The sequence below is a fragment of the Phyllobates terribilis genome, unplaced genomic scaffold (assembly GCF_046119375.1).
Source record: "Phyllobates terribilis strain yellow unplaced genomic scaffold, ASM4611937v1 Scaffold_971__1_contigs__length_502685, whole genome shotgun sequence".
NCBI classification, from domain to species: Eukaryota; Metazoa; Chordata; class Amphibia; order Anura; family Dendrobatidae; genus Phyllobates; species Phyllobates terribilis.
Window position 1 is genome coordinate 276,377 of NW_027363731.1, and position 16,371 is coordinate 292,747.

At 41.6% G+C, this 16,371-nt stretch overlaps 17 non-coding genes across 17 annotated transcripts; 9 read left to right on the plus strand and 8 right to left on the minus strand.

The window, feature by feature from the left end:
- Positions 1–1,319: 1,319 nt before the first annotated feature.
- On the minus strand, positions 1,320–1,391 carry TRNAE-CUC (transfer RNA glutamic acid (anticodon CUC)). The gene has a single exon. It is a non-coding gene; the product is annotated as a tRNA-Glu (tRNA).
- A 658-nt stretch (positions 1,392–2,049) lies between these two features.
- TRNAT-CGU (transfer RNA threonine (anticodon CGU)) lies at positions 2,050–2,122 on the plus strand. The gene has a single exon. It is a non-coding gene; the product is annotated as a tRNA-Thr (tRNA).
- Positions 2,123–3,014: 892 nt separating this feature from the next.
- TRNAE-CUC (transfer RNA glutamic acid (anticodon CUC)) lies at positions 3,015–3,086 on the minus strand. Its single transcript has one exon. It is a non-coding gene; the product is annotated as a tRNA-Glu (tRNA).
- Positions 3,087–3,744: 658 nt separating this feature from the next.
- On the plus strand, positions 3,745–3,817 carry TRNAT-CGU (transfer RNA threonine (anticodon CGU)). Its single transcript has one exon. It is a non-coding gene; the product is annotated as a tRNA-Thr (tRNA).
- An 893-nt stretch (positions 3,818–4,710) lies between these two features.
- Positions 4,711–4,782, minus strand: TRNAE-CUC (transfer RNA glutamic acid (anticodon CUC)). The gene has a single exon. It is a non-coding gene; the product is annotated as a tRNA-Glu (tRNA).
- Positions 4,783–5,440: 658 nt separating this feature from the next.
- Positions 5,441–5,513, plus strand: TRNAT-CGU (transfer RNA threonine (anticodon CGU)). Its single transcript has one exon. It is a non-coding gene; the product is annotated as a tRNA-Thr (tRNA).
- Positions 5,514–7,136: 1,623 nt separating this feature from the next.
- Positions 7,137–7,209, plus strand: TRNAT-CGU (transfer RNA threonine (anticodon CGU)). Its single transcript has one exon. It is a non-coding gene; the product is annotated as a tRNA-Thr (tRNA).
- An 892-nt stretch (positions 7,210–8,101) lies between these two features.
- TRNAE-CUC (transfer RNA glutamic acid (anticodon CUC)) lies at positions 8,102–8,173 on the minus strand. Its single transcript has one exon. It is a non-coding gene; the product is annotated as a tRNA-Glu (tRNA).
- Positions 8,174–8,831: 658 nt separating this feature from the next.
- TRNAT-CGU (transfer RNA threonine (anticodon CGU)) lies at positions 8,832–8,904 on the plus strand. The gene has a single exon. It is a non-coding gene; the product is annotated as a tRNA-Thr (tRNA).
- Positions 8,905–9,796: 892 nt separating this feature from the next.
- On the minus strand, positions 9,797–9,868 carry TRNAE-CUC (transfer RNA glutamic acid (anticodon CUC)). The gene has a single exon. It is a non-coding gene; the product is annotated as a tRNA-Glu (tRNA).
- Positions 9,869–10,526: 658 nt separating this feature from the next.
- Positions 10,527–10,599, plus strand: TRNAT-CGU (transfer RNA threonine (anticodon CGU)). The gene has a single exon. It is a non-coding gene; the product is annotated as a tRNA-Thr (tRNA).
- Positions 10,600–11,492: 893 nt separating this feature from the next.
- TRNAE-CUC (transfer RNA glutamic acid (anticodon CUC)) lies at positions 11,493–11,564 on the minus strand. Its single transcript has one exon. It is a non-coding gene; the product is annotated as a tRNA-Glu (tRNA).
- Positions 11,565–12,222: 658 nt separating this feature from the next.
- Positions 12,223–12,295, plus strand: TRNAT-CGU (transfer RNA threonine (anticodon CGU)). The gene has a single exon. It is a non-coding gene; the product is annotated as a tRNA-Thr (tRNA).
- Positions 12,296–13,187: 892 nt separating this feature from the next.
- Positions 13,188–13,259, minus strand: TRNAE-CUC (transfer RNA glutamic acid (anticodon CUC)). The gene has a single exon. It is a non-coding gene; the product is annotated as a tRNA-Glu (tRNA).
- A 658-nt stretch (positions 13,260–13,917) lies between these two features.
- TRNAT-CGU (transfer RNA threonine (anticodon CGU)) lies at positions 13,918–13,990 on the plus strand. Its single transcript has one exon. It is a non-coding gene; the product is annotated as a tRNA-Thr (tRNA).
- Positions 13,991–14,883: 893 nt separating this feature from the next.
- TRNAE-CUC (transfer RNA glutamic acid (anticodon CUC)) lies at positions 14,884–14,955 on the minus strand. The gene has a single exon. It is a non-coding gene; the product is annotated as a tRNA-Glu (tRNA).
- Positions 14,956–15,613: 658 nt separating this feature from the next.
- Positions 15,614–15,686, plus strand: TRNAT-CGU (transfer RNA threonine (anticodon CGU)). The gene has a single exon. It is a non-coding gene; the product is annotated as a tRNA-Thr (tRNA).
- Positions 15,687–16,371: the final 685 nt, after the last annotated feature.

Sequence of the window (16,371 nt, forward strand, 5' to 3'; positions counted from 1 at the left end):
TAAAAAGGGGTGGTTGAGAATGAGTTGAGCTACGAATCCAAATTGAATCTTGCGTGAAGGGTCAGAATGAAGTGCCAAAACGCGGGCGTTCAGCATTTTTGCCTGAAAAAAACAAATCCTACCTGAAATACGTTTGTTTTAAAAACACACGTCAGTCTTTGAATGTTGGCAACGGTGTAGAAAAGGATGTGTTTCCATACCGGGAGTCGAACCCAGGCCACCTGGGTGAAAACCAGGAATCCTAAGCGCTAGACCATACGGGAGAAGATGTACTGCCAGCTCACTTACAATATGAAAAAAAAAGAGGTGTACTGCTTTGCACAAGCAACTTCCGCAGATTATTACATGCATCTTGCCTCGTTAGCGCAGCAGGTAGCGCGTCAGTCTCGTAATCTGAAGGTCGTGAGTTCGATTCTCACAAGGGGCACTGGTACCTTGTTTCCGTAACTGATTTTGCCACTATCTTGGCTAGAGAGTCACAGCTCTTTTCCATTCAGTAACAAAACATCACCAATTGATGGAAGGGGAGCTCCAATGACAGACAGGGATAAAGGCTTGTTGAGTCCCTTAACACCCAGGAATTAAAAGTGAGAGATATGAATGGTTTGAGATATGACATCAAATAAGCTTTTGTGCAAATAAATATCCAAAAAATCTGGTGGTCTGCATTTTTGGCTGCAAAGAGCAGTTCCAACCTAAACTGATTCTGTCTGCAAGGCACGTGTCGGCTTTGGAATGTGGACACTAGTCCCAAAAAAAAGTCTCTCCCATAGCAGGAATTGAACCAGTCAACCAGGAATACTAACTAAGTCTTTCTCCACATGGTGTAAGCAGTACAGTAAACAGCAAGACAGGTGTAAAAAAAAAAAAAAAAAAAAGAGTGTTTTGCTTTGAATACAAAACATAAACATTACAAGAGCTAAAACACGCTACATGGTCAAGGTTTTTGGCACGTCAGTTGAATAATTTGAAGATCACGAGTTTTTTGCTCACAAGTGCCATCCTCCTTTTCTCAAGAGATTTTGTCACTAACTCTGAACTTTCCAATTCAGTTCTAAACTGTTTACGATTAGAAAGAACATGGGAGCCCTAATGACTGACAGGACACATGGCTTGTTGAGTCCCTTGACACTTTTGTGTAAAACTGTGTAGTTGAAAAAGGCTTAAGCTATGAAACAAAAGGAAATCTTTTGCAAAAGTCATAATGCATCGCCAATGTTAAGTATTTTTGTTGCAAAGTGAAAATCTACCAGAAACATTTTTGATTGAAAAACACGCGTCAGTCTTTGAATGGTGGCAGTAGCTAAGATAAAGGTGCATTCCCATACCGGGAGTCGAACCCGGGCCACCTGGGTGAGAACCAGGAATCCTAACCGCTAGACCATATGGGAAAAGATGCGCTAACGTCTCAGTGACATTATGAAAAAAATAAGTTTTCTGCTATGCACAATAAACTTCTGCAGATCTGCAGGTGCAACTTGCTTCGTTAGCGCAGTAGGTAGTGCGTCAGTCTCGTAATCTGAAGGTTGTGAGTTTGAGCCTCACACGGGGCACTGTTCCCTCCTTTTCTCGAGAGATTTTGTCACCAACTTATAACTTTTCCATTCAATTCTACAACGTTTTCCATTAGAAAGGAAATGGGAATCCAAATAACTTACAGGACCCATGAGTTGTTGAGTCTCTTGACACTTTGGTGTAAAAAGGGGTGGTTGAGAATGAGTTGAGCTACGAATCCAAATTGAATCTTGCGTGAAGGGTCAGAATGAAGTGCCAAAACGCGGGCGTTCAGCATTTTTGCCTGAAAAAAACAAATCCTACCTGAAATACGTTTGTTTTAAAAACACACGTCAGTCTTTGAATGTTGGCAACGGTGTAGGAAAGGATGTGTTTCCATACCGGGAGTCGAACCCAGGCCACCTGGGTGAAAACCAGTAATCCTAAGCGCTAGACCATACGGGAGAAGATGTACTGCCAGCTCACTTACAATATGAAAAAAAAGAGGTGTACTGCTTTGCACAAGCAACTTCCGCAGATTATTACATGCATCTTGCCTCGTTAGCGCAGCAGGTAGCGCGTCAGTCTCGTAATCTGAAGGTCGTGAGTTCGATTCTCACATGGGGCACTGGTACCTTGTTTCCGTAACTGATTTTGCCACTATCTTGGCTAGAGAGTCACAGCTCTTTTCCATTCAGTAACAAAACATCACCAATTGATGGAAGGGGAGCTCCAATGACAGACAGGGATAAAGGCTTGTTGAGTCCCTTAACACCCAGGAATTAAAAGTGAGAGATATGAATGGTTTGAGATATGACATCAAATAAGCTTTTGTGCAAATAAATATCCAAAAAATCTGGTGGTCTGCATTTTTGGCTGCAAAGAGCAGTTCCAACCTAAACTGATTCTGTCTGCAAGGCACGTGTCGGCTTTGGAATGTGGACACTAGTCCCAAAAAAAAGTCTCTCCCATAGCAGGAATTGAACCAGTCAACCAGGAATACTAACTAAGTCTTTCTCCACATGGTGTAAGCAGTACAGTAAACAGCAAGACAGGTGTAAAAAAAAAAAAAAAAAAAAGAGTGTTTTGCTTTGAATACAAAACATAAACATTACAAGAGCTAAAACACGCTACATGGTCAAGGTTTTTGGCACGTCAGTTGAATAATTTGAAGATCACGAGTTTTTTGCTCACAAGTGCCATCCTCCTTTTCTCAAGAGATTTTGTCACTAACTCTGAACTTTCCAATTCAGTTCTAAACTGTTTACGATTAGAAAGAACATGGGAGCCCTAATGACTGACAGGACACATGGCTTGTTGAGTCCCTTGACACTTTTGTGTAAAACTGTGTAGTTGAAAAAGGCTTAAGCTATGAAACAAAAGGAAATCTTTTGCAAAAGTCATAATGCATCGCCAATGTTAAGTATTTTTGTTGCAAAGTGAAAATCTACCAGAAACATTTTTGATTGAAAAACACGCGTCAGTCTTTGAATGGTGGCAGTAGCTAAGATAAAGGTGCATTCCCATACCGGGAGTCGAACCCGGGCCACCTGGGTGAGAACCAGGAATCCTAACCGCTAGACCATATGGGAAAAGATGCGCTAACGTCTCAGTGACATTATGAAAAAAATAAGTTTTCTGCTATGCACAATAAACTTCTGCAGATCTGCAGGTGCAACTTGCTTCGTTAGCGCAGTAGGTAGTGCGTCAGTCTCGTAATCTGAAGGTTGTGAGTTTGAGCCTCACACGGGGCACTGTTCCCTCCTTTTCTCGAGAGATTTTGTCACCAACTTATAACTTTTCCATTCAATTCTACAACGTTTTCCATTAGAAAGGAAATGGGAATCCAAATAACTTACAGGACCCATGAGTTGTTGAGTCTCTTGACACTTTGGTGTAAAAAGGGGTGGTTGAGAATGAGTTGAGCTACGAATCCAAATTGAATCTTGCGTGAAGGGTCAGAATGAAGTGCCAAAACGCGGGCGTTCAGCATTTTTGCCTGAAAAAAACAAATCCTACCTGAAATACGTTTGTTTTAAAAACACACGTCAGTCTTTGAATGTTGGCAACGGTGTAGGAAAGGATGTGTTTCCATACCGGGAGTCGAACCCAGGCCACCTGGGTGAAAACCAGGAATCCTAAGCGCTAGACCATACGGGAGAAGATGTACTGCCAGCTCACTTACAATATGAAAAAAAAGAGGTGTACTGCTTTGCACAAGCAACTTCCGCAGATTATTACATGCATCTTGCCTCGTTAGCGCAGCAGGTAGCGCGTCAGTCTCGTAATCTGAAGGTCGTGAGTTCGATTCTCACATGGGGCACTGGTACCTTGTTTCCGTAACTGATTTTGCCACTATCTTGGCTAGAGAGTCACAGCTCTTTTCCATTCAGTAACAAAACATCACCAATTGATGGAAGGGGAGCTCCAATGACAGACAGGGATAAAGGCTTGTTGAGTCCCTTAACACCCAGGAATTAAAAGTGAGAGATATGAATGGTTTGAGATATGACATCAAATAAGCTTTTGTGCAAATAAATATCCAAAAAATCTGGTGGTCTGCATTTTTGGCTGCAAAGAGCAGTTCCAACCTAAACTGATTCTGTCTGCAAGGCACGTGTCGGCTTTGGAATGTGGACACTAGTCCCAAAAAAAAGTCTCTCCCATAGCAGGAATTGAACCAGTCAACCAGGAATACTAACTAAGTCTTTCTCCACATGGTGTAAGCAGTACAGTAAACAGCAAGACAGGTGTAAAAAAAAAAAAAAAAAAAAAGAGTGTTTTGCTTTGAATACAAAACATAAACATTACAAGAGCTAAAACACGCTACATGGTCAAGGTTTTTGGCACGTCAGTTGAATAATTTGAAGATCACGAGTTTTTTGCTCACAAGTGCCATCCTCCTTTTCTCAAGAGATTTTGTCACTAACTCTGAACTTTCCAATTCAGTTCTAAACTGTTTCCGATTAGAAAGAACATGGGAGCCCTAATGACTGACAGGACACATGGCTTGTTGAGTCCCTTGACACTTTTGTGTAAAACTGTGTAGTTGAAAAAGGCTTAAGCTATGAAACAAAAGGAAATCTTTTGCAAAAGTCATAATGCATCGCCAATGTTAAGTATTTTTGTTGCAAAGTGAAAATCTACCAGAAACATTTTTGATTGAAAAACACGCGTCAGTCTTTGAATGGTGGCAGTAGCTAAGATAAAGGTGCATTCCCATACCGGGAGTCGAACCCGGGCCACCTGGGTGAGAACCAGGAATCCTAACCGCTAGACCATATGGGAAAAGATGCGCTAACGTCTCAGTGACATTATGAAAAAAATAAGTTTTCTGCTATGCACAATAAACTTCTGCAGATCTGCAGGTGCAACTTGCTTCGTTAGCGCAGTAGGTAGTGCGTCAGTCTCGTAATCTGAAGGTTGTGAGTTTGAGCCTCACACGGGGCACTGTTCCCTCCTTTTCTCGAGAGATTTTGTCACCAACTTATAACTTTTCCATTCAATTCTACAACATTTTCCATTAGAAAGGAAATGGGAATCCAAATAACTTACAGGACCCATGAGTTGTTGAGTCTCTTGACACTTTGGTGTAAAAAGGGGTGGTTGAGAATGAGTTGAGCTACGAATCCAAATTGAATCTTGCGTGAAGGGTCAGAATGAAGTGCCAAAACGCGGGCGTTCAGCATTTTTGCCTGAAAAAAACAAATCCTACCTGAAATACGTTTGTTTTAAAAACACACGTCAGTCTTTGAATGTTGGCAACGGTGTAGAAAAGGATGTGTTTCCATACCGGGAGTCGAACCCAGGCCACCTGGGTGAAAACCAGGAATCCTAAGCGCTAGACCATACGGGAGAAGATGTACTGCCAGCTCACTTACAATATGAAAAAAAAGAGGTGTACTGCTTTGCACAAGCAACTTCCGCAGATTATTACATGCATCTTGCCTCGTTAGCGCAGCAGGTAGCGCGTCAGTCTCGTAATCTGAAGGTCGTGAGTTCGATTCTCACATGGGGCACTGGTACCTTGTTTCCGTAACTGATTTTGCCACTATCTTGGCTAGAGAGTCACAGCTCTTTTCCATTCAGTAACAAAACATCACCAATTGATGGAAGGGGAGCTCCAATGACAGACAGGGATAAAGGCTTGTTGAGTCCCTTAACACCCAGGAATTAAAAGTGAGAGATATGAATGGTTTGAGATATGACATCAAATAAGCTTTTGTGCAAATAAATATCCAAAAAATCTGGTGGTCTGCATTTTTGGCTGCAAAGAGCAGTTCCAACCTAAACTGATTCTGTCTGCAAGGCACGTGTCGGCTTTGGAATGTGGACACTAGTCCCAAAAAAAAGTCTCTCCCATAGCAGGAATTGAACCAGTCAACCAGGAATACTAACTAAGTCTTTCTCCACATGGTGTAAGCAGTACAGTAAACAGCAAGACAGGTGTAAAAAAAAAAAAAAAAAAAAAGAGTGTTTTGCTTTGAATACAAAACATAAACATTACAAGAGCTAAAACACGCTACATGGTCAAGGTTTTTGGCACGTCAGTTGAATAATTTGAAGATCACGAGTTTTTTGCTCACAAGTGCCATCCTCCTTTTCTCAAGAGATTTTGTCACTAACTCTGAACTTTCCAATTCAGTTCTAAACTGTTTCCGATTAGAAATAACATGGGAGCCCTAATGCCTGACAGGACACATGGCTTGTTGAGTCCCTTGACACTTTTGTGTAAAACTGTGTAGTTGAAAAAGGCTTAAGCTATGAAACAAAAGGAAATCTTTTGCAAAAGTCATAATACATCGCCAATGTTAAGTATTTTTGTTGCAAAGTGAAAATCTACCAGAAACATTTTTGATTGAAAAACACGCGTCAGTCTTTGAATGGTGGCAGTAGCTAAGATAAAGGTGCATTCCCATACCGGGAGTCGAACCCGGGCCACCTGGGTGAGAACCATGAATCCTAACCGCTAGACCATATGGGAAAAGATGCGCTAACGTCTCAGTGACATTATGAAAAAAATAAGTTTTCTGCTATGCACAATAAACTTCTGCAGATCTGCAGGTGCAACTTGCTTCGTTAGCGCAGTAGGTAGTGCGTCAGTCTCGTAATCTGAAGGTTGTGAGTTTGAGCCTCACACGGGGCACTGTTCCCTCCTTTTCTCGAGAGATTTTGTCACCAACTTATAACTTTTCCATTCAATTCTACAACGTTTTCCATTAGAAAGGAAATGGGAATCCAAATAACTTACAGGACCCATGAGTTGTTGAGTCTCTTGACACTTTGGTGTAAAAAGGGGTGGTTGAGAATGAGTTGAGCTACGAATCCAAATTGAATCTTGCGTGAAGGGTCAGAATGAAGTGCCAAAACGCGGGCGTTCAGCATTTTTGCCTGAAAAAAACAAATCCTACCTGAAATACGTTTGTTTTAAAAACACACGTCAGTCTTTGAATGTTGGCAACGGTGTAGAAAAGGATGTGTTTCCATACCGGGAGTCGAACCCAGGCCACCTGGGTGAAAACCAGGAATCCTAAGCGCTAGACCATACGGGAGAAGATGTACTGCCAGCTCACTTACAATATGAAAAAAAAGAGGTGTACTGCTTTGCACAAGCAACTTCCGCAGATTATTACATGCATCTTGCCTCGTTAGCGCAGCAGGTAGCGCGTCAGTCTCGTAATCTGAAGGTCGTGAGTTCGATTCTCACATGGGGCACTGGTACCTTGTTTCCGTAACTGATTTTGCCACTATCTTGGCTAGAGAGTCACAGCTCTTTTCCATTCAGTAACAAAACATCACCAATTGATGGAAGGGGAGCTCCAATGACAGACAGGGATAAAGGCTTGTTGAGTCCCTTAACACCCAGGAATTAAAAGTGAGAGATATGAATGGTTTGAGATATGACATCAAATAAGCTTTTGTGCAAATAAATATCCAAAAAATCTGGTGGTCTGCATTTTTGGCTGCAAAGAGCAGTTCCAACCTAAACTGATTCTGTCTGCAAGGCACGTGTCGGCTTTGGAATGTGGACACTAGTCCCAAAAAAAAGTCTCTCCCATAGCAGGAATTGAACCAGTCAACCAGGAATACTAACTAAGTCTTTCTCCACATGGTGTAAGCAGTACAGTAAACAGCAAGACAGGTGTAAAAAAAAAAAAAAAAAAAAGAGTGTTTTGCTTTGAATACAAAACATAAACATTACAAGAGCTAAAACACGCTACATGGTCAAGGTTTTTGGCACGTCAGTTGAATAATTTGAAGATCACGAGTTTTTTGCTCACAAGTGCCATCCTCCTTTTCTCAAGAGATTTTGTCACTAACTCTGAACTTTCCAATTCAGTTCTAAACTGTTTACGATTAGAAAGAACATGGGAGCCCTAATGACTGACAGGACACATGGCTTGTTGAGTCCCTTGACACTTTTGTGTAAAACTGTGTAGTTGAAAAAGGCTTAAGCTATGAAACAAAAGGAAATCTTTTGCAAAAGTCATAATGCATCGCCAATGTTAAGTATTTTTGTTGCAAAGTGAAAATCTACCAGAAACATTTTTGATTGAAAAACACGCGTCAGTCTTTGAATGGTGGCAGTAGCTAAGATAAAGGTGCATTCCCATACCGGGAGTCGAACCCGGGCCACCTGGGTGAGAACCAGGAATCCTAACCGCTAGACCATATGGGAAAAGATGCGCTAACGTCTCAGTGACATTATGAAAAAAATAAGTTTTCTGCTATGCACAATAAACTTCTGCAGATCTGCAGGTGCAACTTGCTTCGTTAGCGCAGTAGGTAGTGCGTCAGTCTCGTAATCTGAAGGTTGTGAGTTTGAGCCTCACACGGGGCACTGTTCCCTCCTTTTCTCGAGAGATTTTGTCACCAACTTATAACTTTTCCATTCAATTCTAAAACGTTTTCCATTAGAAAGGAAATGGGAATCCAAATAACTTACAGGACCCATGAGTTGTTGAGTCTCTTGACACTTTGGTGTAAAAAGGGGTGGTTGAGAATGAGTTGAGCTACGAATCCAAATTGAATCTTGCGTGAAGGGTCAGAATGAAGTGCCAAAACGCGGGCGTTCAGCATTTTTGCCTGAAAAAAACAAATCCTACCTGAAATACGTTTGTTTTAAAAACACACGTCAGTCTTTGAATGTTGGCAACGGTGTAGAAAAGGATGTGTTTCCATACCGGGAGTCGAACCCAGGCCACCTGGGTGAAAACCAGGAATCCTAAGCGCTAGACCATACGGGAGAAGATGTACTGCCAGCTCACTTACAATATGAAAAAAAAGAGGTGTACTGCTTTGCACAAGCAACTTCCGCAGATTATTACATGCATCTTGCCTCGTTAGCGCAGCAGGTAGCGCGTCAGTCTCGTAATCTGAAGGTCGTGAGTTCGATTCTCACATGGGGCACTGGTACCTTGTTTCCGTAACTGATTTTGCCACTATCTTGGCTAGAGAGTCACAGCTCTTTTCCATTCAGTAACAAAACATCACCAATTGATGGAAGGGGAGCTCCAATGACAGACAGGGATAAAGGCTTGTTGAGTCCCTTAACACCCAGGAATTAAAAGTGAGAGATATGAATGGTTTGAGATATGACATCAAATAAGCTTTTGTGCAAATAAATATCCAAAAAATCTGGTGGTCTGCATTTTTGGCTGCAAAGAGCAGTTCCAACCTAAACTGATTCTGTCTGCAAGGCACGTGTCGGCTTTGGAATGTGGACACTAGTCCCAAAAAAAAGTCTCTCCCATAGCAGGAATTGAACCAGTCAACCAGGAATACTAACTAAGTCTTTCTCCACATGGTGTAAGCAGTACAGTAAACAGCAAGACAGGTGTAAAAAAAAAAAAAAAAAAAAGAGTGTTTTGCTTTGAATACAAAACATAAACATTACAAGAGCTAAAACACGCTACATGGTCAAGGTTTTTGGCACGTCAGTTGAATAATTTGAAGATCACGAGTTTTTTGCTCACAAGTGCCATCCTCCTTTTCTCAAGAGATTTTGTCACTAACTCTGAACTTTCCAATTCAGTTCTAAACTGTTTACGATTAGAAAGAACATGGGAGCCCTAATGACTGACAGGACACATGGCTTGTTGAGTCCCTTGACACTTTTGTGTAAAACTGTGTAGTTGAAAAAGGCTTAAGCTATGAAACAAAAGGAAATCTTTTGCAAAAGTCATAATGCATCGCCAATGTTAAGTATTTTTGTTGCAAAGTGAAAATCTACCAGAAACATTTTTGATTGAAAAACACGCGTCAGTCTTTGAATGGTGGCAGTAGCTAAGATAAAGGTGCATTCCCATACCGGGAGTCGAACCCGGGCCACCTGGGTGAGAACCAGGAATCCTAACCGCTAGACCATATGGGAAAAGATGCGCTAACGTCTCAGTGACATTATGAAAAAAATAAGTTTTCTGCTATGCACAATAAACTTCTGCAGATCTGCAGGTGCAACTTGCTTCGTTAGCGCAGTAGGTAGTGCGTCAGTCTCGTAATCTGAAGGTTGTGAGTTTGAGCCTCACACGGGGCACTGTTCCCTCCTTTTCTCGAGAGATTTTGTCACCAACTTATAACTTTTCCATTCAATTCTACAACGTTTTCCATTAGAAAGGAAATGGGAATCCAAATAACTTACAGGACCCATGAGTTGTTGAGTCTCTTGACACTTTGGTGTAAAAAGGGGTGGTTGAGAATGAGTTGAGCTACGAATCCAAATTGAATCTTGCGTGAAGGGTCAGAATGAAGTGCCAAAACGCGGGCGTTCAGCATTTTTGCCTGAAAAAAACAAATCCTACCTGAAATACGTTTGTTTTAAAAACACACGTCAGTCTTTGAATGTTGGCAACGGTGTAGGAAAGGATGTGTTTCCATACCGGGAGTCGAACCCAGGCCACCTGGGTGAAAACCAGGAATCCTAAGCGCTAGACCATACGGGAGAAGATGTACTGCCAGCTCACTTACAATATGAAAAAAAAGAGGTGTACTGCTTTGCACAACCAACTTCCGCAGATTATTACATGCATCTTGCCTCGTTAGCGCAGCAGGTAGCGCGTCAGTCTCGTAATCTGAAGGTCGTGAGTTCGATTCTCACATGGGGCACTGGTACCTTGTTTCCGTAACTGATTTTGCCACTATCTTGGCTAGAGAGTCACAGCTCTTTTCCATTCAGTAACAAAACATCACCAATTGATGGAAGGGGAGCTCCAATGACAGACAGGGATAAAGGCTTGTTGAGTCCCTTAACACCCAGGAATTAAAAGTGAGAGATATGAATGGTTTGAGATATGACATCAAATAAGCTTTTGTGCAAATAAATATCCAAAAAATCTGGTGGTCTGCATTTTTGGCTGCAAAGAGCAGTTCCAACCTAAACTGATTCTGTCTGCAAGGCACGTGTCGGCTTTGGAATGTGGACACTAGTCCCAAAAAAAAGTCTCTCCCATAGCAGGAATTGAACCAGTCAACCAGGAATACTAACTAAGTCTTTCTCCACATGGTGTAAGCAGTACAGTAAACAGCAAGACAGGTGTAAAAAAAAAAAAAAAAAAAAAGAGTGTTTTGCTTTGAATACAAAACATAAACATTACAAGAGCTAAAACACGCTACATGGTCAAGGTTTTTGGCACGTCAGTTGAATAATTTGAAGATCACGAGTTTTTTGCTCACAAGTGCCATCCTCCTTTTCTCAAGAGATTTTGTCACTAACTCTGAACTTTCCAATTCAGTTCTAAACTGTTTCCGATTAGAAAGAACATGGGAGCCCTAATGACTGACAGGACACATGGCTTGTTGAGTCCCTTGACACTTTTGTGTAAAACTGTGTAGTTGAAAAAGGCTTAAGCTATGAAACAAAAGGAAATCTTTTGCAAAAGTCATAATGCATCGCCAATGTTAAGTATTTTTGTTGCAAAGTGAAAATCTACCAGAAACATTTTTGATTGAAAAACACGCGTCAGTCTTTGAATGGTGGCAGTAGCTAAGATAAAGGTGCATTCCCATACCGGGAGTCGAACCCGGGCCACCTGGGTGAGAACCAGGAATCCTAACCGCTAGACCATATGGGAAAAGATGCGCTAACGTCTCAGTGACATTATGAAAAAAATAAGTTTTCTGCTATGCACAATAAACTTCTGCAGATCTGCAGGTGCAACTTGCTTCGTTAGCGCAGTAGGTAGTGCGTCAGTCTCGTAATCTGAAGGTTGTGAGTTTGAGCCTCACACGGGGCACTGTTCCCTCCTTTTCTCGAGAGATTTTGTCACCAACTTATAACTTTTCCATTCAATTCTACAACGTTTTCCATTAGAAAGGAAATGGGAATCCAAATAACTTACAGGACCCATGAGTTGTTGAGTCTCTTGACACTTTGGTGTAAAAAGGGGTGGTTGAGAATGAGTTGAGCTACGAATCCAAATTGAATCTTGCGTGAAGGGTCAGAATGAAGTGCCAAAACGCGGGCGTTCAGCATTTTTGCCTGAAAAAAACAAATCCTACCTGAAATACGTTTGTTTTAAAAACACACGTCAGTCTTTGAATGTTGGCAACGGTGTAGAAAAGGATGTGTTTCCATACCGGGAGTCGAACCCAGGCCACCTGGGTGAAAACCAGGAATCCTAAGCGCTAGACCATACGGGAGAAGATGTACTGCCAGCTCACTTACAATATGAAAAAAAAGAGGTGTACTGCTTTGCACAAGCAACTTCCGCAGATTATTACATGCATCTTGCCTCGTTAGCGCAGCAGGTAGCGCGTCAGTCTCGTAATCTGAAGGTCGTGAGTTCGATTCTCACATGGGGCACTGGTACCTTGTTTCCGTAACTGATTTTGCCACTATCTTGGCTAGAGAGTCACAGCTCTTTTCCATTCAGTAACAAAACATCACCAATTGATGGAAGGGGAGCTCCAATGACAGACAGGGATAAAGGCTTGTTGAGTCCCTTAACACCCAGGAATTAAAAGTGAGAGATATGAATGGTTTGAGATATGACATCAAATAAGCTTTTGTGCAAATAAATATCCAAAAAATCTGGTGGTCTGCATTTTTGGCTGCAAAGAGCAGTTCCAACCTAAACTGATTCTGTCTGCAAGGCACGTGTCGGCTTTGGAATGTGGACACTAGTCCCAAAAAAAAGTCTCTCCCATAGCAGGAATTGAACCAGTCAACCAGGAATACTAACTAAGTCTTTCTCCACATGGTGTAAGCAGTACAGTAAACAGCAAGACAGGTGTAAAAAAAAAAAAAAAAAAAAGAGTGTTTTGCTTTGAATACAAAACATAAACATTACAAGAGCTAAAACACGCTACATGGTCAAGGTTTTTGGCACGTCAGTTGAATAATTTGAAGATCACGAGTTTTTTGCTCACAAGTGCCATCCTCCTTTTCTCAAGAGATTTTGTCACTAACTCTGAACTTTCCAATTCAGTTCTAAACTGTTTACGATTAGAAAGAACATGGGAGCCCTAATGACTGACAGGACACATGGCTTGTTGAGTCCCTTGACACTTTTGTGTAAAACTGTGTAGTTGAAAAAGGCTTAAGCTATGAAACAAAAGGAAATCTTTTGCAAAAGTCATAATGCATCGCCAATGTTAAGTATTTTTGTTGCAAAGTGAAAATCTACCAGAAACATTTTTGATTGAAAAACACGCGTCAGTCTTTGAATGGTGGCAGTAGCTAAGATAAAGGTGCATTCCCATACCGGGAGTCGAACCCGGGCCACCTGGGTGAGAACCAGGAATCCTAACCGCTAGACCATATGGGAAAAGATGCGCTAACGTCTCAGTGACATTATGAAAAAAATAAGTTTTCTGCTATGCACAATAAACTTCTGCAGATCTGCAGGTGCAACTTGCTTCGTTAGCGCAGTAGGTAGTGCGTCAGTCTCGTAATCTGAAGGTTGTGAGTTTGAGCCTCACACGGGGCACTGTTCCCTCCTTTTCTCGAGAGATTTTGTCACCAACTTATAACTTTTCCATTCAATTCTACAACGTTTTCCATTAGAAAGGAAATGGGAATCCAAATAACTTACAGGACCCATGAGTTGTTGAGTCTCTTGACACTTTGGTGTAAAAAGGGGTGGTTGAGAATGAGTTGAGCTACGAATCCAAATTGAATCTTGCGTGAAGGGTCAGAATGAAGTGCCAAAACGCGGGCGTTCAGCATTTTTGCCTGAAAAAAACAAATCCTACCTGAAATACGTTTGTTTTAAAAACACACGTCAGTCTTTGAATGTTGGCAACGGTGTAGGAAAGGATGTGTTTCCATACCGGGAGTCGAACCCAGGCCACCTGGGTGAAAACCAGGAATCCTAAGCGCTAGACCATACGGGAGAAGATGTACTGCCAGCTCACTTACAATATGAAAAAAAAGAGGTGTACTGCTTTGCACAAGCAACTTCCGCAGATTATTACATGCATCTTGCCTCGTTAGCGCAGCAGGTAGCGCGTCAGTCTCGTAATCTGAAGGTCGTGAGTTCGATTCTCACATGGGGCACTGGTACCTTGTTTCCGTAACTGATTTTGCCACTATCTTGGCTAGAGAGTCACAGCTCTTTTCCATTCAGTAACAAAACATCACCAATTGATGGAAGGGGAGCTCCAATGACAGACAGGGATAAAGGCTTGTTGAGTCCCTTAACACCCAGGAATTAAAAGTGAGAGATATGAATGGTTTGAGATATGACATCAAATAAGCTTTTGTGCAAATAAATATCCAAAAAATCTGGTGGTCTGCATTTTTGGCTGCAAAGAGCAGTTCCAACCTAAACTGATTCTGTCTGCAAGGCACGTGTCGGCTTTGGAATGTGGACACTAGTCCCAAAAAAAAGTCTCTCCCATAGCAGGAATTGAACCAGTCAACCAGGAATACTAACTAAGTCTTTCTCCACATGGTGTAAGCAGTACAGTAAACAGCAAGACAGGTGTAAAAAAAAAAAAAAAAAAAAAGAGTGTTTTGCTTTGAATACAAAACATAAACATTACAAGAGCTAAAACACGCTACATGGTCAAGGTTTTTGGCACGTCAGTTGAATAATTTGAAGATCACGAGTTTTTTGCTCACAAGTGCCATCCTCCTTTTCTCAAGAGATTTTGTCACTAACTCTGAACTTTCCAATTCAGTTCTAAACTGTTTCCGATTAGAAAGAACATGGGAGCCCTAATGACTGACAGGACACATGGCTTGTTGAGTCCCTTGACACTTTTGTGTAAAACTGTGTAGTTGAAAAAGGCTTAAGCTATGAAACAAAAGGAAATCTTTTGCAAAAGTCATAATGCATCGCCAATGTTAAGTATTTTTGTTGCAAAGTGAAAATCTACCAGAAACATTTTTGATTGAAAAACACGCGTCAGTCTTTGAATGGTGGCAGTAGCTAAGATAAAGGTGCATTCCCATACCGGGAGTCGAACCCGGGCCACCTGGGTGAGAACCAGGAATCCTAACCGCTAGACCATATGGGAAAAGATGCGCTAACGTCTCAGTGACATTATGAAAAAAATAAGTTTTCTGCTATGCACAATAAACTTCTGCAGATCTGCAGGTGCAACTTGCTTCGTTAGCGCAGTAGGTAGTGCGTCAGTCTCGTAATCTGAAGGTTGTGAGTTTGAGCCTCACACGGGGCACTGTTCCCTCCTTTTCTCGAGAGATTTTGTCACCAACTTATAACTTTTCCATTCAATTCTACAACATTTTCCATTAGAAAGGAAATGGGAATCCAAATAACTTACAGGACCCATGAGTTGTTGAGTCTCTTGACACTTTGGTGTAAAAAGGGGTGGTTGAGAATGAGTTGAGCTACGAATCCAAATTGAATCTTGCGTGAAGGGTCAGAATGAAGTGCCAAAACGCGGGCGTTCAGCATTTTTGCCTGAAAAAAACAAATCCTACCTGAAATACGTTTGTTTTAAAAACACACGTCAGTCTTTGAATGTTGGCAACGGTGTAGAAAAGGATGTGTTTCCATACCGGGAGTCGAACCCAGGCCACCTGGGTGAAAACCAGGAATCCTAAGCGCTAGACCATACGGGAGAAGATGTACTGCCAGCTCACTTACAATATGAAAAAAAAGAGGTGTACTGCTTTGCACAAGCAACTTCCGCAGATTATTACATGCATCTTGCCTCGTTAGCGCAGCAGGTAGCGCGTCAGTCTCGTAATCTGAAGGTCGTGAGTTCGATTCTCACATGGGGCACTGGTACCTTGTTTCCGTAACTGATTTTGCCACTATCTTGGCTAGAGAGTCACAGCTCTTTTCCATTCAGTAACAAAACATCACCAATTGATGGAAGGGGAGCTCCAATGACAGACAGGGATAAAGGCTTGTTGAGTCCCTTAACACCCAGGAATTAAAAGTGAGAGATATGAATGGTTTGAGATATGACATCAAATAAGCTTTTGTGCAAATAAATATCCAAAAAATCTGGTGGTCTGCATTTTTGGCTGCAAAGAGCAGTTCCAACCTAAACTGATTCTGTCTGCAAGGCACGTGTCGGCTTTGGAATGTGGACACTAGTCCCAAAAAAAAGTCTCTCCCATAGCAGGAATTGAACCAGTCAACCAGGAATACTAACTAAGTCTTTCTCCACATGGTGTAAGCAGTACAGTAAACAGCAAGACAGGTGTAAAAAAAAAAAAAAAAAAAAAGAGTGTTTTGCTTTGAATACAAAACATAAACATTACAAGAGCTAAAACACGCTACATGGTCAAGGTTTTTGGCACGTCAGTTGAATAATTTGAAGATCACGAGTTTTTTGCTCACAAGTGCCATCCTCCTTTTCTCAAGAGATTTTGTCACTAACTCTGAACTTTCCAATTCAGTTCTAAACTGTTTCCGATTAGAAAGAACATGGGAGCCCTAATGACTGACAGGACACATG